We start from the raw sequence: 15,967 nt of genomic DNA, 5'->3' as shown, positions 1-15,967 counted from the left end.
GCTGGGATTGATTTCCCTTTCTTTTCTTTGTTTGCACAGCTCCTGGTGTTCAGCTTTGGATTTGGCCCCGCCTCTGTGTGTAGGTCACCTGAGGGCATCTGTTCTTCGCTCAGACAGGACAGAGTTAAAGTAGCAGCTGATTGGGGGCTCTGTCTCACTCAGCTGGGGAGGGAAATGGAGGTGTACAGAATACAGGGCGAGCCTGCAGTGGCAAAGGCCAGCGTGATATTGCAACATCCTGAGCCACACTGTGTGATCTCTCGGGGAATTGTCCCTGGATCTCGGGACCCTGGCAGTGGTGGGCTGCACATCCTCCCAGGAGGGGATGTGTGGATAGTGACCTGTGCTTGCACACAGGCTTCTTGTTGGCTGCAACAGTAGCTTTAGCATTTTGTGCCTGTCTCTCTTGTCCGTGCTCATATCTGTGGCTCACACCTGTATCTGGATCTTGTTTAGGCAGTGCTCTGTATTCTCTCTCCTCATGCACCCCGAAACAATGGTCTCTTATCTCTTAGGCAGGTCCAGACTTTTTCTCAGACTCCTTCCCCACTAGCTGTGGCACGCTAGCCCCCTTCAGGCTGTGTTCACACAGCCGACCCCAGTCCTCTCCCTGTGATCTGATCTCTGAAGCCCAAGCCTCAGCTCCCAGCCCCCACCTGTCCCTACTGGCTGGTGAGCAGACAAGCCTCTCTGGCTGGTGAGTGCCACTGAGATAGCTAAACACCAGTGATGGGTCTAGGTTCATAATGTTATAATATTAATGTTCATATTGGTGGTAGTGAGTCAGAAAGACCATCAAATCTGAAAAGACTTTTCGCATAGATCATATTCTGGGAGGACATTAAAGCTAAGGAGATAACAGCACGTTTTGCATAATTGATTATCTCACCACAAAAAGAGCAAGTAGTGTCTGTGGCTCCTTTATACTGATGGACTAGCATCACGTGAAGGTATTAGATAATCCAAGTTAAAGAATCCTGGGAGGTGGCAAAAAACCCTACTGAAGCTATACTCTTAAGCACATTATTACTACCTTTTCAACACTGTAATTATGTTTTCTTCTTCTTCTGTGACCATTTTTTTTTTTTCTATCTTCTTCACTGGAGTTCTTTCCCCAACTTGATTCCAAAGTGAAGAACACTTTTTTTTTTCCTACCTTTACTAAGTCTCCTGTATTTATGTTGCTGCAAAATTATGTAAATCTACACTGTCTTCAAATGAACACTGTTATACCATTTTTGTTGTTTAGAATTGAACACTGAAGTGATTTGTTTTTATTTCACCATATTCAATAATTTTAAAAAAATTAAAAAGCACTTTACAGAAATATCTGTAATCCTTTCAAGAAGATATTGTTTTTAGTACTTTCATAAAAATAGCTAGTTTGTGTAGAATATATTTATAGTAAGATCAAAGTTAAAGTATTTTATTTAAATATGCCCAGTTAGTTTTACTGTATTTTATGTCACAAAATGTAACATTTTGTGCCTTGTTTCAGAAGCAGAGAACTTAAAATATGTGTTTGCTAAAAGGGAGTCAATACCATATGACCAAATGCATTAACTGGTCTTTAAATTATATCTTCAAATAAATAGGGCATAAACAAATATGTAGTGATAATAAAATGTCCTTAGTGAATTATATTCTACAGAAAGTGTGTCCATTTTAATTGTTGTGTTTTGTGCATGACAAATTCAGAAGTACTAAAGAAATTCATTTTAATACTTAAATACTTTTTAAAAACAAAAATAATAAGCACACACAGAGGCAGAGTAGTACTGCTAAAATTATTTGGAAGACTTAGTTTTAAGGTTAATTCATGACATAGGAATTCCAAATTTCTTTTGAAAAATTATGCTAATGATGGGATCCCAAAGGGCAATTTATCCACAGACTCTTTCTCACTCAACACAGGTCAATAAAATTTCATGCTAATCTTACCTAAGGAAAATTATATATTATTTATACCTCAGAAATATGTTAAATAATGTTTTAAAGTAAGCTATTTTCTACATATTAGAAAATAAGTATGCATCTTTATTATTCACATCTGTGGGGTTTTCTGCTATCACAAAATTCCCTAGATGTCAATGCAAGACTGTAAGAAATTACATTCCAAATGGAAAAACTAAGCTAAATCATGAAAGTCTGTTAGGACATTGGGGGTGCACTTGTAATCTCAATAGCAAATGATGATTCCAGTGAATGTCTGCAGAGAAACTTTGTGAAGTCAAGATAAAATTTTAAAAGTTAATTTTTAAAAGTTAGTCACACATTAAAAGATAGATTGGCAAAAATTATAACTGAAAAATACACTGTACATAAAGATTGTTAAAATAAATCCTATATAATTATCCTTCTAAGTATACCAGTGACTTTAAAATGGTTAAAATAAGAGAATTGCTAGGAAAATTATTTGAAAAATAGATGATTGAAGATAAATTCTATTTCTGAAAGTAAGTAAAACAATTTTAATTTTCTTCTGAGTGTGTGTATATGTATATTTATTTATTTGTTTATTTATTTTTCAAGAAACTGAAGCTTTTTTTTACAACAGAGAGAGACCTGGTGGTCCGATCTGGCAACTTATACAGCCATGTACTGCCTTCATAGGGCCATTTCTATATGCTCTGGTCTAAGGGGGGCTTTATATTTGTTCGATACTTGTTCTCCCTGCTCTTCAAAAATCGTTTCTAGACCACATTAGCTTATTTATCAAATCATGAATTAATTATGGCAGAAGGAATGCAACTGCAGAATATTTTTTTCTATAAAGAAAACCATACTCTAAATTTAATAGCCAATGACAAAGTTCGAACTAGAAGATAGCCTGAAATATAAGCAGGAGAAAGAAATATTAGAAAAAATATATATTTGTCTTAGCTATGCAATTTAGAAAAAGTTCCAAATAGGCTTGTAAATATGTGAATAAAACAAGAATATGTATATATGTATATATATACATATATGTGTATATATATACACATATATGTATATATATATGTATATTTATATATGGAAGGCAGCCAGTTGTAATAAATTTTCTCAAATAGAACTACGGTATATATCATGTTTGAGAAATGGGGGCATGCAATGTGTTATTTACTGTCTTTTGTAAATGGTTTAGTTTACATATTGTATGTGTATGTATGTATAACAGACTTTTTAATAAAACAAAATTTTTACTCAATAATTCATATTTAAAATCACATATAAAATTCCTGGTTAAGTGTGAGATTGAGTTTACATTTCTGAGTCACAGATATCATAGGACTGTCAAGATGTATTCACATAGTGTTAAGCATGTGATGAACATTCGAAAATCCTTCTCATAGCAGTTTGTAGTAAATGTGATTAAGTATTGCTGAAACAAAAACCATCAACATAGGAGGACATTTGGTCAGTGCAGAATGTGTAAATTTTTTTATTATTGATTAATACTGTTAGCTAAGTTATAAAATCACAAAGCATGAAGAATCACATTTGAAAATATAGTTGAGTTTATGTCAGTAAAATTCATCTGAAAACACACATTTTCCAAACTCCCATTTATTTCATTGTTAAAGAGATCTTAGTTAATGGTTTAAATCTCTGAGTCTACTATGTTTGCTCTGTCCCCAGAAATTCAGAGCTACCTATCACATACGGAACAACACCCACATTTACTGAATGCAGTAACAAATTATTCTGTCCTCATCTATCATTAGATTCATTTGAAGACTTTATTATTACATGCTTCTCACCTATTTAAAATAAAAAATCTGAGAGCATAATTTATTGATTTCAATGACATATTTAAAGTATATAAATTTTTTATTTTAGTACATATTTTATTCACTAATTTTAATATTTTTATACTTGAATTTGAGAACAATTACTTTATTTGATAGAAATTTGGTGTTCCTTACAATGTCTGTTGATTTGAAGTAAGGCTGAACACGTAGAAGCTGAATTTTAGAGTCAAGTATTCTTTCACCTATGTCCATCTCCTAAATTGTGAGATAATATGATCTTCCAAACTCTCATTTTGAGAAACACCTTTTTGGTATTAGATATATGAAATGAAAAACACACTGAATTAAGGTTTTTGGACATTGGTCTGCAAGGGCATATAATGTATGATCAATAGACACATTCCAATAAAACCTGGTTTAATTGAGCATAATTCTCAGTGAACAATATGTTCATAAAAAGCAATAAATATGTTCATAAATAATAACATAACTACATATTCTCAAAGCAGTTCACAGTATTCCTTGATATTATTTCAAACACACTACAATTTGTTACCATCACATCCTTATCTTTAGAAATCCATCCAAATAAATAATTTAAAAAGAATCAAAATTGGGAAGTATCAAATTTAATGAAAAAATACAAAACTAATTAAATAGTGATGCCTCTATAATAGTTTACTTATGGGACATTGTTGTGATGGTCATTTCCCCCTTTTTCCTTTTCCTTCATCTTGTTCTTGGGCACATTTTTGTGTCAATTATATATTTATTAATTTATTAATATACCTGCTCCCATAAAGTAATTTCAGACAATTTATATTAAAGAGGATATAATATAACCAAATATATTTTTTAAAAGGACAGTTGATACTTACTGAGCTTTTATTTTTCTTCAGGTGATGTATACATATTATTTTATTTAATTACCAAAACAGTATTAAAAAAGAAATGTTTGCATTCTTCCATTTTAGAGAAAAGGAAAGGAGTCATACTTGGTAAGAAACTTGCTCAATCATGAAGTTTCAAAGGCCATTCACATACAAGTTCATAATTCTATAATGTGAATCCCATGCTCTTATCAGTGCATCATAGTTCATCCAAAAGAATAAAGGTAAAAATCAAATAATAAAGAGTTAAGGAGAGGAGCCCATTAATTATAAAGTGCAACATTTAGGTCTCAGCATCTGAGAATCTTAAACTAGTATCTACCAGAATTGGTTACATAACTATAGCTTTAGATTATTTTGTAGGTCTAATTATTATACATCTTCTTTTTGAATATTTACATTCTCAGCTAAGCTTTTAATAGGAGCAGCTTTTACACAATTAAGTTGAAATCTTTGGCAAAAATCTACACAAGAAGTATTTTGTTGATATTGGCTAAAAAAGATTTATGTCTTCTGAATAACAAGTACATGCACAATATAAGTGTGGTTTTATTGAAAGGGGGGTGCACTTGAACTATATTTCTGGTCTTAAAGGAGAGTGCCAGAGATCCATATGCTTAGGAATAGCAGCAATGTGAATCTGACCTTTTCATTTTAAGCAGAGGACAAATAAGCTTCAGCATCCAAATAAGTAATAGGTTAACATAGTGTGCCATGAGACCTTATCCTGGAATCCCCCAAGGGTTGTATGGTGATGATGCTTTAGTATGTTTCCTTCTCTATTTGATGTTAAAAAGATAAGAAATAAAGCTTCAAAGAGCTACATGAAAGTGATGTAAGATGTTCAATCCCAAGGTTATGAAAAATGATCTTATAAGGAAAATCAAAGCTGCTCTATTTGTAACAGAGACTATTTCAGAACCTCTAAAATGTTTCTTTAGAATCAGAAGAAGATATATGTGTAATGAAATATATATGGAATATCAGTTACAGGTAAAATCTAATTACATAAAACATCATTGCAATGAAGATTTGTAAAAGATTTAAAACTTTATAGATATATAGTGTTTCACAGTTTTCAAAGGAAATTTCCTACACAGCAATCATTTCAAAATAAAATCACTTGTAAGTACTTTAAAAACAATAAAATCAGTCAAAGATGGGGAAAATGTTGAGTACTTTTTTGGTTGGTTGATATTTATGTTTTTAATACCTCCTTACTGATACTATGTTTGAGATTCAGAAAGTATAACTTGCTTAAAATCATAGGGATATAAGTTGTCACTCATTGAATCCTGAGTCTCCAGTTCAACCTCTCCAAAGTCTACTGTTGTTAATCATAAAAAGAACAAACATTTGTAAGTTTAAATCCTGTTTTTTTAATATATATTCACTGATTTAATGTTAATAATAGACTACTTTGACAGATATTATTATTATCCCTACTTTACAAAAAAGGAAACCAAAAACTCAAAGAAGTTGAACACCATGCTCAGAACTATTTAACAGAATCATTTTTGAAATCCAGATCTTTTAACTTGAGATCATATATATTACTTCTACTTTGCCAGATTCCTGGACTCTATTCAATAGCCAAATTGCTCTGTTAATTCCAGCACAATAAATCAAGTTGTTGGTTCCTTTAAATTTCTTGTATTAAAATTGATATGAACAACACTATGGGAATTAAGAATTTTAAAATTACACAAAACTCTTTGAGTAATTAAATATATGTTTTAAATGATAAGAAACAAAACAACTTTCTCCACTCATTCATAAGATTAACTGCTCAGCCCTTCCTTCATTGTTCTCCACACATTTCACAGACGAGTGTGATCTGCTCTTCCCTCTACTAATCCAATAAAAGTGTTCTTGTTTAGGTCACTAACAATCTCTTAATTGCTCAATACAATGATATACTCTCACTTTTTACCTATATGACTTCTCTAGAGCATTCTTAATGTTGTTTACAATCTACTTTTTTAAACTCTCTTTTTTTCTTTGTTTTTGACTCAGCCTCTCCTTTCTTCTAGTTTTAGAATAGATCTTTTTCAAACTTGTTATATGGTTACTCTTACTCTGCATCTCTAATCAATCAGCTTTTTGAGCTGCCATGTCAAACCTTCACTCACTCAATGGATGTTTCTCCTGGATGTTGTGCAAGAAACTCAGATCTGTACAGAATCCAACTCAAAATCTTCCTGTAAAGATCTACTTCTGATACTGCAACTCAATTAAAAATAATACTGACCTCATAGAAACACCTTTTATACATCTCTCTGTACTGAGTCATCTTTCACTCCTTCTACTCATTCACTCTACTCTATCCAAAGAATAGTCTATGCCTGGAATGTTCTTTCCCAGAGAGCTGAATGACTTCCTCCCTCAAATTCAGGTCCCACTAAGGTCTTCCATGTAAAATTCTTACTACATTTTTGCCCCATCTCCTTTCTTGCCTAATTTCCTTCATAGTTCTTATCAGTTTTCATACTATATTTATTTTGCATATTTGCTGAATGCTATCTCCCCAAAGAAATTAAGCAACATATGATCAAGGATTTTTCAGTTTTTTCTGTTGCTCTAGACATAGAATGTAGCACTTTGATTGGTACAAGAAACTCAGTGTTGAATAAATTAGTGAAATATTATATGATTCTTTTTCACATATTTTCCACATAAAGAACTATATATTATTTATTATATAATTTGCCAACAATACCCTATTCCAGGCTTATGGCAAGCATGGTTTATTCTCAGGCAATGACCTTGTCTAAGTTCTGTGATTGACTCTTCACTATTTTTTCTTATACTCAGCATCAGTTACACCAGTACCATGTTTCTAAAATATATACCTGGTCCTTTTAATTTCACATAATAAAAGCATTTACCAGAGGGTAAAGTTTAAATCTGTTATCATTTTACATCAAGTTCTTCACAGTCTTAGTCTAATACACACCTCCATCTCTTCACACTCTCCTGAATTCTTTCCAGTGTAACCATACAAAACGAATTATTGACTTGATCATACTCTCCTTTTTCATATGTCTCTGTCATTGCTCAGAGTTTTTTCCATACAACAAAGTTAACTACTACTCTTATCCAACAATCAAATTTCCTTTCTAGCCCTTAAAGGCCATCTCTTTTATGAAATCTTCTCTGACCCCTTCAGATATAATTATCATATATTCTTCTCTGCTTAAAATGCACTTCATACTGTCATTATTAGAATCATCATAATGTGCTTGTGTAATTTCCTGGCTGTGCTATAATATTAATGGGGAATATTCAGTTGCTTATAGCAAGAGCAGGAAAGTTGGAATTTTAGAGATCTAAAATTACATACATTACTGAGGTAGGGCACACCAGGAAAGACTAAAACAAGGTAAAGTATAGGAAACACGTGTCTGACAGGCTAGTATGCTGTATAAATGAAATAGTTACGCAACTGAGGTCTGGACAAACATCACAGTTAATGGACAAAATAAAGTGATAAAATTTCCCAATAAGTTCAGGAGATACCAGGAAAGTGATACTTGCAAAGTTTAATTAATGTATTAACTGAACAATTTAAAAAATATAGAGCATGTACTTTTTGCTAGGACCTCTGTTAAATTCTGGAGTGACAAAGAATAGAAAGAAACACAGCCTTTCTACAAAGACTAGAACTGGACTGCTAGGTTCTAGTCTGACAAGTAGCGAAAGTGATATCACAAAAAACAACAGAATACGAGTCCTTAGATGTTTAATTATCTTCTAATTCACCTCTGGATTACTTCTAAGAACAACACACTGTGGGGAGCTATCAAGGACTCCTGTAATGAAGAAAAGGATGGAAATGTCAGGAAGACGTCCAAACCTGTCTCATTCCCCTCTAGGCTGTGACTCACTCTGTTTTACAAACAATGTCTTACATATCTTTGTGTTCTCATGATTTAGAACAAGTGTTCGTACATATTAAGTGCACAATAAATACTTGGTGAAATGATTAAACAGAATTAGACCCACAATTACTGTGTTTTGTTGAATTTTACTACAGGGACACAATGGTGGGCTATCAATCACTATAATAAATGATGTAAACAGAAAGTATCCTAAAGTATTTATAAAATGGAAAACTCAGAAAATAAAATACCTAAACCTAATAAAATACCTAATATTCAGCTTTCTTGGCCTTCTGGGATGAATCCTAAAACTTAATTTTGACTCTATAATTTCATAATGAGAAAAATCCCAGCCAAGGAAGAAAAAAATAGGATGTGCAAATATACATCTGAGAATAATATATGTAAGGTAATTAATTAATTATACTTTAATCACAAGATTTATTTTGCAATCTATGTTTTAATTTCACATAATAAAAGCATTTACCAGAGGGTAAAGTTTAAATCTGTTATCATTTTACATCGTTTTTCACAGCCTTGGTCTAATACACACCTCCATCTCTCCCTTTTTTCAGGGAAAAAAGGTGATAGTATTTACACAATTAAAAGGTCGTATAGGGCTTCCCTGGTGGCGCAGTGGTTGAGAGTCCGCCTGCCGATGCAGGGGACATGGGTTTGTGCCCCGGTCCGAGAAGATCCCACATGCCTCAGAGCGGCTAGGCCCGTGAGCCATGGACGCTGAGCCTGCGCGTCTGCAGCCTGTAGTCCGCAATGGGAAAGGCCATAACAGTGAGAGGCCCGCTCACCGCAAAAAAAAAAAAAAAAAAAAAAGGTGGTATACACTTAATAATAGGAGTGGGTGGTATTAAGTTTATCAATTGTATTTAAATATAGTCACTTACAGAGCTAAATTTGCTCTTTTCTTTCCTATCATATAGGAGTAGGTTTTCTCTGTACTTGTGTGTCCCTACATTCTCTCTTTCCATCTGATTTCTCTTTCTATGACTTACAGATTGTGTATTATATATTATATTCTAGGTTATATGCTCTACTCCTGTGAGTAACTTTAAGCTTTAATCATATGGTGAGACATATCTTGCTTTGGCTGCTTAGTGTCAATACTTAAAAATTTTATGCCATAACAGTCATGTAAGTCACATTATATTCTAACTTTAAGAAAAATACTAGTATATCTGGATTGCTTACATGATAAAACATGGCAATGGGATTGCAGGAGATGGAGGAGGTGAAATAAGTTAGATGAAGGAAAGAGGAAGGAGGGGGGGAAAAGGAGTTAATGGAAATGAGAGGAGGTGGGAAGAAGGGACTAGGCAAAGGAAGAGGAGGGAGAAAGCTAGGTAAAGAAAGAGTGGTGAAAATAAAGACCATTTCCACTACTGGTCCATGGAAGTTTTAGATCAGCATGGAGAGGGTGGAGAATACATATTTGTGGAGACTTTAGAATGTACTGGAAAATCTATGGAATGTATTGGCAGGATGGCAGGAGGGGAGTGGCAAAAGTCTCATAAAGTTTTTTTTAAGGCAGTGGAGACAAAGAGTAAATAAAGCCTACTATATATATATATTATACTTCCCCAGCCTAGTTTAGCACATTTCACAAACATTACATGTAACCAAAGAGGACTTTATAATATGAATAAGAAATAGAAATTTGATCAGAAGAAATGCATGCTGTATGTCATGATTTTGAAAGACCAGCTGTCACAGGACAATGTGTAGTAATACATTTTTTTTTTTTTCACAGAGGATTAGGAGTATGTTTAGTTAATACGTTCTGGGCAGTTCTCTCTTTAAAAATAGCATGCATGTATTAATTTTTAAAAAGCAGTGCAATATTAAGTCCCTAAAATTATAAACAGGAATAATGCCATGGTCTATAAGCAGGAAATGCATTTTTATAAATTTGTACTCACCAGGCCAAAGATGAGAATATAATTGGCAGGAATAAGATGGACAGAAGCAACAAAAATACACAAATAAAAGTGTTTTTCCTTCTTTAATCAATTATTGACTCTATATCCTTGTTGCTAATCTGAGATTCAAGTGACCAAAAGTTTTTTGTTTTTTTTTTTTCGGTACGCGGGCCTCTCACTGCTGTGGCCTCTCTCGTTGCGGAGCACAGGCTCCGGACGCGCAGGCTCAGCGGCCATGGTTCACGGGCCCAACCGCTCCGAGGCATGTAGGATCTTCCTGGACCGGGGCACGAACCCGTATCCGCTGTATCGGCAGGCGGACTCTCAACCACTGCGCCACCAGGGAAACCCAACCAAAACATTTTAAAGATGAATTCGCCATGGACCCAGAAGAAAGAAGAGTGTAAGAAGAGGCATGTGCCAATTGGAGATCTGGGTACGGATACATTAATCAGATTCCAGAATCAAGGCTAACCCTTAAGCTATGGTAAGTTCCCTTACCTCTCTGGTCCTTAATATTTATACATAAGGTATAACATGCAAATTAAAACTTCAGAAATATAAAATTGTACAGACTCATTATAAAAACTTGGGAACGTTTAAACAAGAAAAATCACTCATAACTCTATAACCAGCTGATACTCATTTCAAAAATGGTGGTGCAATATAAATAAGTGATAGAAAAAATAAATAAATGGTGGAGAATACACAAACCTCCTATACTTAAGAATTCCAAAGTAATTTATGTAAAAATTCTGCTGTCAAGGAAAAGGAGCATAACTACCCCCACCAAAGTGTGAGCCTTGCAGAATGTCTTCCTTCCAAAGTGCACAGTATGGAAAGGGAAAAAAAAGAGAATGACTTTACAGTAGAGAAACCTGACAACTACTCCCTCAGCCAGGTGATCAAGGTCAACACCAACAGAGATGTCATGACAACAGTACGTATCCTTGACATGGGATGAGAATTGGCACTTTACCTCTGTGGTCTACCTCTCAAAAAAACCCACATAAACTCAACTTAATCACAACATAAGCATCAGACAAATTCCAATTAAGGCATAGTCTACAAAAACCCTGAGTAATACTCCTCAAAACTGTTAAGGTTATGAAAAACAAGTAAAGTCTAAGAAACAGTCACAGCTTAGAGAAGGCAGAAGAGCCGTGATAACTAAATGCCATTTGTTATCTCAGACGGAATCCCGCAGCAGGTAATTTTTTTTTAAAGTAAAAAGCAAGGAAATCTGAATGAAATATGGACTTTATGTAATAACAAGGAGTTGATATTGGTGACAAATATATCATACTAGTGTAAGAAGTTAATTATTAGGAAAACTGGGTATGGAGAATATAGGAACTATCTGTACTATCTTCACAACTTTTCTGTAAAGCTAAATCTATTTTAAAATTTAAAAATTTATTTTAAAATTTCTTACAGTTCTATTTCACTTGTCTAACATTTTCCAATTTTTACTTAACATCATATTTGCATAATGTTCAAATATCATTAATCATAACAATTTTCAGATCTGCATTTATTTTCATGTTATGGATGCATCATGTTATCTATTACTGATTTATATTGTTGGTCATTCTGATTGCTTCTATAGTTTTCCTTTTTTTAAATAAATAATCCTTTGGTGAACATGGTATACATGAATTGTTCTGACTTCTGGTTTTTCTTTGTGTGTTTGGGTTTTGATTTTAATTTCTGTCATTTTTTAAATCAATAGATCTGAATTAGGTTTTTGATTTATATGTTATAGTTGGTTTTTAAAATTTTACATTTTTAGGATACTGAATTACAATTTTTAAGACTGATGCAGCTGAAGCTTAAGATAGCTTAAACTAAAAATAGCCCCATTTAGATTTTTTTTTACCTCAACTCACATTCACATAAATTAATCATTCTTTAACATGAGAAACGTGATAAAGACAAGAGTCAGTTTATTGACAGGGCAGTAAAATCAGCTACTTACCCTTCTTTTCTCCCACCCTTCTCCCATCCTTCAGGATTGGATCCTCTCTCTCAGCCTAGAATTTTCCACCATGTGGTTGTTACTAGGCACAGGTTGGTGACACTGACTCCTCTGGAATGTTCACACATGGGAAATGGGTTGAGTCTTAGGATATCATCACCTATTTATGATATTTGTTTCATTCTTTGAGCAGGACCTAGACTTCCCTAATGCTCCATCAGAAGCAGACTATGGCTTATTTATTCATTATCCTTGAGAGTGAGACAACATTTGTCTTATTTTCTGCTAAAACTCCCTTTATAAAAATGTAGGGGAAATATTTACATATGCTTCATACTTGTTTCTTGTTTGTTTGTTTGTTTTTTTCTATTTGATGCACAGCAGTGAGGATTAGGATCTGAGATGAAAAGGAAAACATATTTCTGTCAAACGGAGAAGAAGGATGTTTAGTAATATTCCAGGTTAAAAAATTATATCTATACTAGATGTAAAATTTATGGGCAAGCTATTCTGACCAGCAAAATCATTTTGACGTCCCTCTATGTTACACATTAACCATCTAAACTTCAACATATTTACCACAAATTTAAATTATTTTACTATATAAGCAAATCATGACAAAAAATTTTTATAGGATACATCCATTCAAAGATTGAAATCTGTTCTTATTTCCTCCTCTCTCCAGTTAGATAATAATTAGCAGACCATTAAGAAAAAAATTATATTGTTCTAAAATAATATTTTTGATCTAGTAAGTCAGGGATCTTGATGCAGCTAACAATAACATCCTTAAAGAATAATCTTATAAATGAATATTATTAGAAAAACTAATCTAAATTATTTGTCAGATATTTATTGCATGCTAAATATTTTAATAGAATAACAAATGTATGTGTCCAAACTCCAACAATAAAGCCAACTTAAAATTTTCTAAAAGAAAATATCCTTTTTTTTTTTTTGGCTGGATTTTTTTAAAAAAAATTGTTCTTTCCTTTTAACATTTCTGAATGTTTCTTAAAAAAAAAGGAAGAAATAAAGAATGGTCTGCAGAATGTTGGTCACTTTTATTGTACCACTTGTCAGAGAACAGAATAAAATCACTTCAAACTATTCACTTCCATCAGAGAAAATGAAATGCCTCCAATAAACGGCATCTTCAGAATGTTGTCAGGTTTGAGAGCAAACAATAGGCAAAGTGAAATCAAAAAGCAGTGCAGAGTGAACACAGTAATTTATTCAAGTAATTAGAAAGAAAATTATGTTCAACTGAGTACCATAATCGTTTTGAGGTCAGTAACTAAAATTTATAATTAAACACATTATTTAGTACATGAACAATCATGCCTTCACTTTTCTGTCTTTGGGCATCAGAGAAATGTTAAGTGAAGTTAAAGCAAATTATGAAACAAAAAAAATTTTAACCTTGGATGTCAAACTTACTTAAAATTCCTTAAAATTAGTGGGAGTTTGAAATTCAGATTTTATAACCTAACAGTATCTATTCACCAAGTACGTTGCATTGACATATTTAAACTATTTGCTGAAGGCAATTTGTCTTACATACACTTATTCTTTTCGCTAATTTGGTATCCCTCTTATGTTTTCTATTTCTTATGCTATTTCTACAATAAAATGATATAAATCCTGGCTTTCCCTGTGCTCTATCAGTCTGAACTCTATACAATTTTTTTTAAAAAAACTGAAAAATATGGGAAATAGAGTTAGTAGATTATATTCCATTCACTATATTTAAAGTAGGCACCACTAACCTATTGACATTATAGCAAACTGTCTTACCAATATAAACAAATTAATATAGATAATTTATTACAGAATCACAGTAAACTTGTAGCCTAATGTTTTTCACACTCTTAGCTTCCATATGAAAGGGTCATCTTTAACCTACACCCTTTTATGCTTAGCTAATTCTAAAGCTCCTTTTGTGGATTTAAAGGATATCAGTCTTAGAAGACCAAATGGAATTGAGGTTACCTCTGATACATGGATACAAGGTATCTGAAAATTTCTCTAAATCTCTAATTCTATAGGATTGGTAACAGATCTCTCCTCTTATACTAAAAGGAAGATACTAAGGAAATTCAAATTGTGACTTGTAAAAAGCAGTACTCTTTATAAGTTGGATGTATAACTTAAAAAATTATCTCACTTCTTCATTCTTTCAATAGATATCTATTAAGTGGCAATAAGTATAGCATTGATAAGCTTTGTCCTGCTTTCATAAAGTCTCATGCAAAAGACTGATAAGAAAACTAGCAATGAGTCTGAATTAAACATTGCTGTGATCCCAGCTTCTGAACAAGGCTTGGCACTTTATAGGCATTCAATACATGTTGAATTAATTCAATATATATTTTTCACTTACCTGTTCATCTATTATCTTCCTCTTCAGTCATGAAGTTGATTCAAATATTAACAATATGCAATCGCTTTTTTCAAGGCAATTAGAGCTCATCAATATCCAGTGATCAGCAAAACAATATGATAAACACCAGGATGGAAGGTTTGCAGAGATTTAAAGAGGTATCATTTTTATCATATTTTTTTTGAGCAATAGCTCTGTGACATGGAGGTAAGTTATATGCTGAAAACAACTTGATACATGAATTTGAAACCTACCATTCAGTGACATAGCTTTAGGCATCTCTTACATAGAATAGTTGCAGTCCCAAGATGGGAAGAGATTTCTCTGAAGAGCATTCAAGTGTGGGAAATACTTATAGCTCAGGCAGAACACAGAAGAAAATATGAGAAGAATCTACAAACACAGAAGTGCCAGCAGAGTATTTTGTTTGAGGCAACAGAAATTCACAAAAGCAAGAGATTGAGCCACCGTCTCAAAAGCTGTAATAATATACTCACTGTGATGAGCAAAACATAAAGTGAAGTCACTGGTGAACTCTTTCCTAAAGTAGTTTCAGTGTAAAGTGGGTGCGCATATTAAATCAGACTGGGGGAAAGGAAAAAAACAGTGAGAAAATAAATATGAGCTTGGGAAAATGTTCAACAAGCACATATGAATGGAAATAGAGGAGAGTGTAACTAAATGGTATCTTGGGTCAAAAGTTATTTTTTAAGGTTCTTATGTGTGGATAAGAGCCAGAAGAGGAGGGAAAGATTAATGTGATTCCATGGGCAGCAGATAATCAATGAAGTCCCTGAGGAGAGTGAGAGTGTGAGATGCAGAACAGGTGCGATGTGTTAATCTTAGCCTAGGAGAGGGACATGTTTTCCATAGGAATTAGCTAAAAGGGTGAGTGCTTTACTTCCTGAATGACTTTATTTCTGTTTGCTTGTCTTTGGTATAGTGGGCAAGGATAATTGTTGGGATTGAGGGGAAAAAGCCAGATGTATTAGAAGGCTATAGGAATGGGATAGAGCTTAGAAATAAGTGAAGGTCAAACTGCCATATAGTTAGAGACACCTGCATATGAAATGGTGGAAAAAACTACTTTTATTAGAATAAATATGCATATATTTTATTCTTGATCTATAAAGTACTCTTATTTCAATATTGTGAATTGTTATCTCT

Source organism: Delphinapterus leucas, chromosome 18 (genome assembly GCF_059928025.1).
Source record: "Delphinapterus leucas isolate spDelLeu-1000000601 "Yukka" chromosome 18, BTC_Dleu_Yukka2, whole genome shotgun sequence".
In the NCBI taxonomy this organism is placed as follows: Eukaryota; Metazoa; Chordata; class Mammalia; order Artiodactyla; family Monodontidae; genus Delphinapterus; species Delphinapterus leucas.
Note: the sequence above shows the minus strand (reverse complement) of the source record.